The sequence below is a fragment of the Prionailurus viverrinus genome, chromosome A3, assembly GCF_022837055.1.
Source record: "Prionailurus viverrinus isolate Anna chromosome A3, UM_Priviv_1.0, whole genome shotgun sequence".
Taxonomy (NCBI): Eukaryota; Metazoa; Chordata; class Mammalia; order Carnivora; family Felidae; genus Prionailurus; species Prionailurus viverrinus.
This window is the reverse complement of record NC_062563.1, coordinates 11,798,548-11,808,594: the sequence shown is the minus strand read 5'-3', so window position 1 is coordinate 11,808,594 and position 10,047 is coordinate 11,798,548. Positions and strand designations below refer to the sequence as shown.

Sequence of the window (10,047 nt, the reverse complement as noted above, 5' to 3'; positions counted from 1 at the left end):
CCATGGATGTGCTGGCCTGGACCTGAGTCTCCCTGGAAACAGGCCCGGGACGCGGCTGCTGCCGAGGCTTTCTCCGTCCTCCCAGGGGACCGGATCAGGCGTCAGCGCACCTCCACCACGAAGACAGTTGGGCAACGGCCCTCGGCCCTCCGACTGCTACCCCCTGTGACTGGCCAGGCCCTTTAGGGAAAGGACCCCCCCGCAACCCCGTGCAGCATGACGTCCTGCCACAGTGTTCACGGAACGGCTGGCACCAGCCCAAGACGGAAACAACCCAGTGATGCATCACCCGAAGCCTCCTCAAATTCACCAGACAGAATATTCTGGAGGCTTGGGAGAGGCAAAATGGTACAGAGGTTTGGAGCACAGACTTGGGAGCCTGTCAGCCTGGGCCTAAATCCCAGCTCTGCCAGCCACTGCTGTGGAGCGAGGCAGGTGCCTTGTTGCTCTGTGCCTCAGTTTCCCCATCTACAACACAGAGATGCTGAGAATAATACAGCCTCCCAGTAGGATCACTTCAACCTTATGACTGGTTAACTAATCCATGCACAGCATCCAGAAACTGTGTTCACCACATAGTAAGTAAGTACTTCAGAAACGTTTGCAGCCTCTAGTGGCATTATTAACATTATGACGCTTAGCGGTGGTCGTGCTAGAAATATGGATTAATCCAAGGGAGGGAAAAGAAGGGGTGGGACAGAATGCAAAGTGGGCTGCTGCCTGTAAAAAAAAATGGTCAAGAGGAATGAGTAGAGACCGTGTACAGACGCTTGCACCATCGTGGGGGAACCAAGATACTGGCATCGTTGAATTCTCCGGTCGGAGGGAGTGGAGGCCCCGGAGGAGGCGGGGATAGGGACCCGGACTTTTCACTCCACACCTTTTCCACCCTCTGTGCTCTCTGAGAGGTGTGTGTGTGTGTGTGTGTGTTTCCCCTATGTCCTCGTATGTACATTCAAAACCAAACACCAAAAAGCAATTCTGCAAGAGGTTTCCTCCGGGAAGGCCCCGGATCCCCCACCCCCACCCTCCCCAGCCCGCCCCCACATCCTGGCCTGTGTGTGGCCCAGTCTCGCCGCCTCCGCTGCTGGTTTTCAGAGCTGTAGGCCTTGGAGCAGGTCCGAGCTGCAGTGCCCTGCAAGAAAAGGGGCTCCTTGGAGACCCCCAGAGCGGCTTCGGCTCCGGGTGGTGCGGGGTGTGGGGGCTGGGGGGGGGGGTCCCGAACGACTGATGAGAACTCCAAATGCTCCCCAGCCCAGGCTGCTAATCGCTTCCAGATTGGCCGGGTCAGGGCCAGGGCCGCCGCCGCCTGGCTCCATAAACAGCCCGTTGCTCCAGATGGTGGCTGGCTCCAGCCTGGCGAGCAGGTTCACGGGGGACTGGGGGGGGGGGGTGGCAGCAGGTGGAGGACCCCCACCCCGTCTTGCTGGGGCAGAGAGGCCCCAACCAGCCGGCCTCGGCTGCCGCTCATCTGAGTCGGGGACACAAGGGCCAGAAGGGGCTGCAAAGATGGAACCCATTGCCCAGAGGAGAGAAACTGAGGCCCAGAAGGGTCAAGGACGGTATAAGGTTGGTGGTAGACAGAGGAAGGGGCTCCTGAGGGTTGGCGCTGGGTTTGCTCCGTCTCCGTGAACCCAGCACACAAAGGGGACACAGTAAAAACCCAAGGAAGGAAGAGAGGGCACGAGAGATGGAAGGAGAGAGGGTGGGAAGAAGGAGACAAGGAGGCATGATTGCCTCCTGCGTTCGAGTTCCGGCTCTGGAGTTTACTCCCTGAACAAGTGAACTATTTTGGCTCTCTGGGCCTTAGTTTCTTCATCTGTAAAATGGGTATGGCTGTAGTACAGCCTTCGGCAGGTGGCCGGAAGAGTCACCGATATGGCTCACGCGAACTGCCGGGTGGTGTGCTGGCTGTATACGTAGCAGGTGCTCAGTCTCCTTTCCTCTCTCCCCGATATGCCTTTGGTCCCTGCTTCTCCTCCCACCTGAGAGCACAGCCTCCTCCAGGAAGCTGCCGTGACTTCCACTCAGGCCTCTGTCTTGTGCCAAGCGCCGTGCCCTTCCCATGGCCTCTCGCAGAGTCTCTCCAACACCGTGGTGCCACTGGAACCCGTGCTGTTGCCTCCACCTTCTCCCCCTGTAAATGAAGACACGGAAGTCACGGAGGCGGCAGGACATGCCGGGGGCCTCACTGCCAGGGGAGGGTAGAGCCCGGCGCGCACAGGGGCTGCTTCTCCCGGTCACACGGCACGTGGCCCGAAGTCAGGAGACCTGGTGGCTGCTCCCGAGAGCCCACATCGTGGACAGGCGGTGAGGACCCAGGCCAGCTGTTGCCCCGGGTTGGTTCTGGGTTGTGATCCCCCAGAAAAGGGGTGTGGAGCCCTGGCCTGACCACCTGCTCCCACACCCGTCTGGAGCCCAGGCTGGGCAGTAGCCTCGTCCCAGGGGAGGAGGCTGCAGGACAAGCCGGTGTGTGTGTGGGGGGGGTGTTCTCCTGGTGGTCATCCCTCCCTGCTCAGCTGAGCAAGAGCCCCGACAGCTGAGCCCCTGTCTCTCCCGATCCTCCTCTTGTGTCTGGCACAGGACTCCCCCGATGTGGCTTTGTTGAACGAGGGACCGAGTCGTCAGGCTATCCAGCACTTACAGACAGGCCAGGCACTCTTTGGAGCAATGAACTTGCGGTAACTTTAATATTCACATCAGCTGCGGGGGGCGCTATCATTCCCATTTTACAGATGAGGAAAAGAGGCTCAGAGAGGTTGAGAGCCTCGCTCAAGGTCACACAGCTGAGTTGGGCTGCGAACCCCAGACGTTGAGCCCCAGAGCACACACTCTTAACCCCATGTCCCCACTCCCAGGAGGGGGGGGGGGCCGGAGCGAGTTGGGCCCCCTGGCAGGTAGTAGGTGCTTCTCCTCGCCCCCCCCGCCCCTGCCCCCGCCGCGCCCCCCCTCCCCCAGCCCGGCGACGCCCAGCGCCGGGATTCGGATCTCGGCCCAGCCGCGAGGTCAGCAGCCCGTTCTGCCCTGAACCGGGAGGAATGTTCGCGGCGGCCTCGGCCCGGGTCCGAGAAGAAAGGCAGCCTTGTGGGCGAAAGGTGAGCCGCTGGGTGGGCGCGGGCGTGTTTACCCAGGGCCGGGCGTGTGGCTCAGGGTGGCGCCGCTGTCAGCCGCGCCGGCCGCCCCGGGCCTGTGCTGGCCTCCAGATGTGCGCTGGCTCCAGCCGGCCGGGCCCCCCCACCCCACGCACAGAGGGGCTTTATCAAAAGCGGCTGCGAGGAGGGCCCGGGAGGCCGCCTGGCTCCAGCCTGCTGGCTCCGAGCCCCGGGCCTGCAGAAGCCAGGCGAGCCGCACGCGGGCTTTTGCGCCCGGGTCTCGCTCCGCTCCGCCGCCGCCCGGCCACCCGGACCCGGCGGGGGGGGGAGGGGGGGGCGAGGGGGGCGAGGGGTGCAGCCCCCCCCCCCTTCCGGGAAACCGAAGCTCCAGGAGCCACCCGGAGGGGCGACGAGCCAAGAAGACTTCTTTTTTGCGTAAGCTTCCGCATCCCTGATGGGGGGCAAAGGTGACCCACCCAGCATAAAAAAAGGGGCAAAACTCGGGAAGACTCACGGGGTGCTCAGCGAGCGACCAGAGAGAAGCCACGTGTGGGAAGGACACGCCGCGGATTCGGGAATGGCGATTCCTTGGGGGGTGGGGGTGGGGGTGAGTGACGAGGGGGGGCTCCGTTCTCTCCACGGGGTTTTCTCTCTTGGGTTGGAGATGGGGGCGTCATTCTTCATATTTTCTTTGTTGGCCGGAACTGGTTTGTCTCAGTACCTAATAATAAGTGGAGGAAAAGGGAGCAAACGGACACTTCCTCCTGCTCCCACCCCCTCAGCCCTACCCCTGCTTAGAGCTGTCTTCCATACTTTCCAGGGGGTGCCCCAGAACCCACGCGAAGGTCCGCACACATTCTCTTTCCTATTTTTGTTTTTGTTTTACAAATAGCATTGAAATATACACTGCTGGGTGCCTGGCGGTTTTCTCTTAACAGTAGGCGGCGAGGCTTCCTGCAGCCTCGTGCTTTTTCGAGGCTGTGTGGTATTCCATCGGGTTGTGGCCCGTCTTCACTCCCACAGATCCCGCTGCGCCGACACCCCCTGTGCTTGTGTTTGGCGGCTCGGGAGTATTTTCTGGACGATCAGCTCTTCGAACTGCAGGTGACTGCATTTACTCTTCCGAGAGCCATCGCCGCCGTGCCCTGTGGGAGGCCTGTGCCCTGTAGCGTCCCACCAGCCGTGCCTCACCCACGAGGAAACTGAGGCACAGACACAGTCAGCTGTTCTTAAGGGTGAGCAGAAATGCTTCACCTGAGTCTCTCCTAAAAAAACAAAACGCAAAAAGCCAAAACACTTCTTTCTTGCTTTCGTTTCTTCCTGATTGCAAAAGAGAAACGTGTCCGTGGCAGACACTTGAGAAAATACAGATCACAAAGTTAGAAAATAAGGCCTTCACCCTCTCCACCGCCCACCACCAGCCTCGCAGTCCCCTCCTCACTGGTCTCCCTGCTTCCAGACTAGCTCCCCCACAGTCCCTTACAGGTTAACAGGGCCATTTTGCAAAGCCCCACCGCCGGGGCCATGTGGCAATTCTGGGGACGTTTTAGGTTGTCACAACTGGCAGAGGGGTGTGCTACTGGCATCTGGTGGGTGGAGGCCCCTGCTAAACATCCTGCAGTGCCCAGAGAATGATCCAGCTCCAAGGTCAATAGCACCGAGGCTGAGAACCCTATGTAACCGAGTCACGTCCTGTCTGTCCAGCGCTCAGACCTTCCACGGCTCCCACCTCACACAGGAGACAGCCAAGTCTCACAGTGGCCACAGCGCCCTGCAGGACGTGCCCCATTGCCTCCCCGCCCTCCCTCCCTGGGCTCCGGCACATGGGCTCCTCCTTCAGAGCCTCCTGCCGTCCATCACTGTCCCTGTCAAGTGTCACTTCCTCTGGAGGCCTCCCTGACCTGTTTAATATTTAATATAATTTAATATCTGCCACTCCCTCAACCTTTCTGCCCTCTTTCTCCCTGACACTAGGCCCTGAAGTCTTACTGACTCGTCTGCCCCTCTCCCCATCCAGGACACCAGCTCCATGAGGGAGGGAGACGGCTGGTCTTATGCAAAGCAGCCCCCGGCACACAGTAGGTACTCTATAAGTGCTCATAGATCGGCAGTGGACGCTCCAAAGTCCTGATGTCTGGGCAGCGGTTGGGGACGGAAGATCCAGATGCTGAAAGTTGGCCCCTGGAGTGGAGGCCCAGAGGGAAGAGCAGGTCCCCAAGGCCACCAGGCTGGAATTCCTACACAGGGCAGCCTCCCGGAGGCCCTCCCGGCAGCTGTGCCTCTGGCCCCCCGGGGCCCACCTCACCAGGTCCCACCCTGAGTTGACCAAGGGCTTCTCTCACCAGAGTCGGCAGCAAAGATGGGAGGGGACTCCAAGGGCAACTCCTGAGTCATCCCCAACATTTATGGAGCACCAACTGTATGCCCTGCCTTGGACTGGGCAGCACAGAGATCGTACCTCAGTGACTTCCTGGGGGCCGGGGGTGGTGACTCAACCATCTCCCTGTCCTGAGGCCCTAGCTCTACAAAATTTACGGAGCCATCTACTGGGTACCGGTGACTAAACTGAAGGTACCTGCCTACCTGCCAAGAGGGAGAAATTCCACACAGTGGATTTAGGGAGGAAGACAGTGCACTTTTCTGTTGACGCTTTTAATTAATTTTCTTTAACAGAAAGCAATCCTTTTGGAAAGAAGTAAAGCATTCCCAAGTAAGAAAAAATACAACCCTACCACCCACCGATGCTGGGAGGAAGTTCAGGAGGCCTCGGAGCCCAGAGGGGGCACCTGGGGAGAGGCTTCCTGGAGGAAACGAGCTCTGAGCTGAGGCCCCAGGATGCACGGGCAGGAAGGGCCCCGTGGGAGGCAGCCGGCCGGAGGCTGGGGTGCTGATGTCGTGCACCCAGGCCCAGCCTTTGCAGCATGTCCCCGAGCCAGCGTTTCTGGGGGAGCTTCCTGCAGCCCTTGTCCCTGTGATTGTCTCTTTCTGTCTCCCCGGCGCACTCTTGTGCCGGAACTCTGCGAGGTCACAGCCACTCTGTCTCATCCACCTACCTGTCTGTCCCCAGGGCCCAGAGCTCACAGCAGTCACCAAAACTCCTGTCTTTCCAGGAGTCCAGAATGTGGTTTTATCTGGACATCGGTCTTTGCGGAGGTCATTAGTTTAAAGACCTTGAGATGAGACCCTCCTGGATCAGGGGTGGGCCCTACCTCAATGACCGGCGTCCGTGTGAGGACAGGAGAGGACACACAGACACACGGATGAAGGTCACGTGGGGACGAAGGCAGAGACTGGAGTGATGTGTCGATCAGCCAGGAAACTCTGGGAGCCCACCGGTGCCCGGACAGGCACGGGTTCTGTGTCCCGGAGCCTTGGAGGGGTTCTGGCTCTGCTGACCTTGGTTTCCCAGTTGTCCAGAACTGTGGGCGAATACGCTTCTCTTGTTTTCAGCCACCAAATTCGTGGCACTTTGTTCCAGCAGCCGCCAGACGCTAGTAAGTTTTGCTCGTGTGGGCGAACAGGTGAGTGAAGGAATAAACCAAAAGCGGCTCTGGTGGCCATCCAGGGCCACTTGGGTGTGGTGAGGCGACTGCCCTCGTCCCCTGTGACTGGGCTTGTATCCTGGGGTGCCTGCTCGGGCTGTGGGGCTGGGGAGGCTGGAGGTCGTCCAGTGTGTGTGTGTGGGGGGGGGGGTGTAAGGAGCTCCCGAGGTGACTAGGAAATCGGGCTGTGTAGACATCGCCTGCCCTCCCCCGTCCCCAGAAGCCCGTGTCCACACCCAGCGTGGACGCCCAGCTTCTGGGGACCTCGTCCCTCCTGAGGCCCTTCAGATACACTGCAGCGAGTGCTTATCCTCAAATATGAATGCTCCTTGAAGTGTCCCCCCAAGTGACTCTCCTCACCTTCAGTTAGAGTCCAGGGCCAGGCCGCCGGGGGGATTTTCTCCACCTGTCCTCCCTTAGTTCTCCTGCCGGTCACTCTGAAGGTCAGGAGGCAGCGGGATAAAGGGGGAAAAGCCTGAATCTGGGCTCTGTGCTGAGCGATGGGGGGAGGGTCGCTCCTCTCTGAGTCTCAGTTTCCCCATTTGCAATGGGAAGAATGTCGCCCGGCTTTGAGAAAGCCGTGGTGGAGAGTGGATGAGAAGAAGCTGGTCCCAGGCTGGCGGAGCACCTGGCCGGTAGGTGTTTCTACGAGAGTGGGCTTGGGGTCCTGCTCTCCCGGGACATAACCCTGGATCCTAAAGGGCGTTAGACCTTCCCGGCCTCAGATCCTTTCAAAGCCTCAGTCACTGGCCTGTGGCCTGTCCAGTGGCCCCACAAGGCCACCTCCACCCCCAAGGAGCCCAATATCTTTAGAAGGACCAAGGCTTGGATTTCTTGCCCATAAAATGCCTGAAACCAAAGCAGAGCTGAAGACACCGAGGGTTTTGAAGTTGGCTTGGGGCAGGAGGGGCTGTGAAGTCCCCAGCGGTCTTGGCCTCTCCCCGGGAACCATGTAAACAGGGGCTCCTGGCAGGAGGATAGTGGCCAGGTACAAGAGGACATCTGTCGTTTTAGCAATGATCTGGATTCCAACAAAGACTTCATGGTACCCAGTTTTAGAGGAGACAGTTGGGGAGACTCAACTGACAACCGCCCTTTTTTCTGGTGTTAGAGGCAGGAAAGGGAGCCAGCAGCTGGGCCCTGAAACAAGAAATGTAATCCCTCCTCTGCCACTTACTTGCTGTGTGACGTCAGGCGACCTGCCCAACCTTTCTGTGCCTCAATTTCCTCACCCGCCAAATAGGAGATAATAATAATCTCTCCCTCAAAGGGTTGCGCTGAGGGTAACCTGAGTGATTTTGTGTGATGCGCTAGCCCAGTCCCTGGGCATGGTTGGCTCTCGGGCACCAACATTGTTACTGTCGTTTTTCCTAACGACACAGATGTGAGCTTCTCCTGAATCTAGCCAGGGCCTACTATGCTTCAAGACCTCCACAGACATCATCCCACCGAGTCCTCCCCCCACGACGGGGAGGGGGTGCATCGTGCACAGCCCCAGGCCACAGCTGGTGACCAGAGAGGAAGGACTCTTGTTCCGGGGGGTGCACAGCTGTGGGGGGGCCCCGGGCCGCGATGTAAAAGCCCAGCGGTCTGGCTGCATCGTCCGTCTGTCCTCCTGATCACTTCTCTTCAGGGAATCTGAGGACCCCAGTGGGGGACAGAAAAGTCACCCACGTTCCCGCAGGCCAGGGCGTGGCTTCTCCACCTTGTACCTTCCACATTCCGAGCTGGATCATCCTCCATGGTGGGGCTGTCCAGTGCAGGGTCGTTAGCTGCCCCCCAGGGCCCTACCCACCAGCTGCCAGTAGCACTCCTGAGTTGTGACAACTGAAAATGTCTCCAGGCACGGCCAAGTGTCCCAGGGAGGGGGCAGCCTCTGGCTGACAAGGGCTGGAGTAAGGGCGTGAAATGTTGGAGGGTTTCCTTCTGGATTTCCTCCCTGTCTACACATACACATGCACAGACACACTTAAAAAAGTAGGGGCGCCTGGGTGGCGCAGTCGGTTAAGCGTCCGACTTCAGCCAGGTCACGATCTTGCAGTCCGTGAGTTCAAGCCCCGCGTCAGGCTCTGGGCTGATGGTTCAGAGCCTGGAGCCTGTTTCTGATTCTGTGTCTCCCTCTCTCTCTGCCCCTCCCCCGTTCATGCTCTGTCTCTCTCTGTCCCAAAAATAAATAAACGTTTAAAAAAAAAAAAGTAGAACATTTTAGGTGAGTCCTACATTTGCCCATAAAAATACAGCTGGGTGGCAATCACACGTGCACTTGGCTTTGGCAAATCCATCTTCTTGGGGTGGGGGCTGAGGCGAGAGAGTGGGATGGCGTATGAATAGTGGCACCCGTGAACTTGAGTCGGGGGCTGGGCCTGCCCGCTGGCCTTGGCCGTGGGCATCTTGCTGTGCTGAGCAAACCAAAAGTTCAAAAGCTAGGTTTTCAACCCACACACTCCTAGAGCCTCTGTGAGGTGCAGCAAAGAGCCGCCCGGATTCTGGGGTGGAGGGATGGTGGGGGGGTGGGTTTTGGCCTTTCACTGGGAGTTCTCTTAGGAGCCACGGTGACTATGCCTGGGGTGGGGGTGGGGGTGGGGGTGGGGCGCCTGCCTCGCTGGCTCCACACCCCATGTGGTGTGCGACAGGGAGCTTGGGTCTCTCCTGGCCACTCTGGACATCCAGAGGTCCCCCCTTTCTCTGCCACAGGACCCCAGCCTAATCTCACTCTCCAGGCCAATTCACGGTCGACAAGGACGCACCGTTCTTGCTATTGTGGAGATGGGGAAACTGAGGCTCAGGGAGGGACCAGGGCTGCAGAACCCCAGGCCCAAACCTCTGGAACCCAGGTGTGGCTCCACATCTGGGGTGTGAGTGTCACTCCAGGAGCTCTGGGTCAGGCCCTCGCTGCTCCTTCGGGCGTCCCCTTGTCTGGACCCCCTCTGATCGATCCCAGGGCCCCAGAGTGGGGAGAAGAAATCAAGATGTGCTGAACCAAGAAGGAAATGAGGGAGGGAGGGTGGAGGTGCCCTGGGGCCCTGAGGAAGTGGCCCTGTACCCACTGTCCCTGTCAGTGGCCACCTGAACTTCTGCAGCGCGAAAGCCCCCGAGCCGACTGCCGAGGGAGGCCCGGGACTGATGGCTTCCTCACGCTGCGAAACCCACACTAAGGGTCCGTCATCATGCCCATTTCACAGACCAGGACACTCAAGGCCCAGAGGTCGGGTGGCTTGTCCAAACTCATAGAGAAGGATGTCAGGGGCCTGGGGTTAGAACCCTGGCTAACTGCTTCGGAGCCCACGTTTACCCACTCGCTACGTTGTACAGCTTGTCGACACGTGCACAGTCTCAGGTGCCCCCCAGATTCAAGGACCCCCCGTACCCGTCTCCCGGACCCTCCAGGGGCACCCACCAGCCACTTGCCAGCT

At 59.4% G+C, this 10,047-nt stretch overlaps 1 long non-coding RNA gene across 1 annotated transcript; it reads left to right on the top strand.

Moving 5' to 3' along the window:
• Positions 1 to 1,845: 1,845 nt before the first annotated feature.
• On the top strand, positions 1,846 to 4,320 carry LOC125162310 (uncharacterized). The gene is made up of 3 exons (XR_007150980.1): positions 1,846 to 2,310; positions 2,584 to 3,095; positions 4,116 to 4,320. It is a non-coding gene; the product is annotated as an uncharacterized LOC125162310 (long non-coding RNA).
• Positions 4,321 to 10,047: the final 5,727 nt, after the last annotated feature.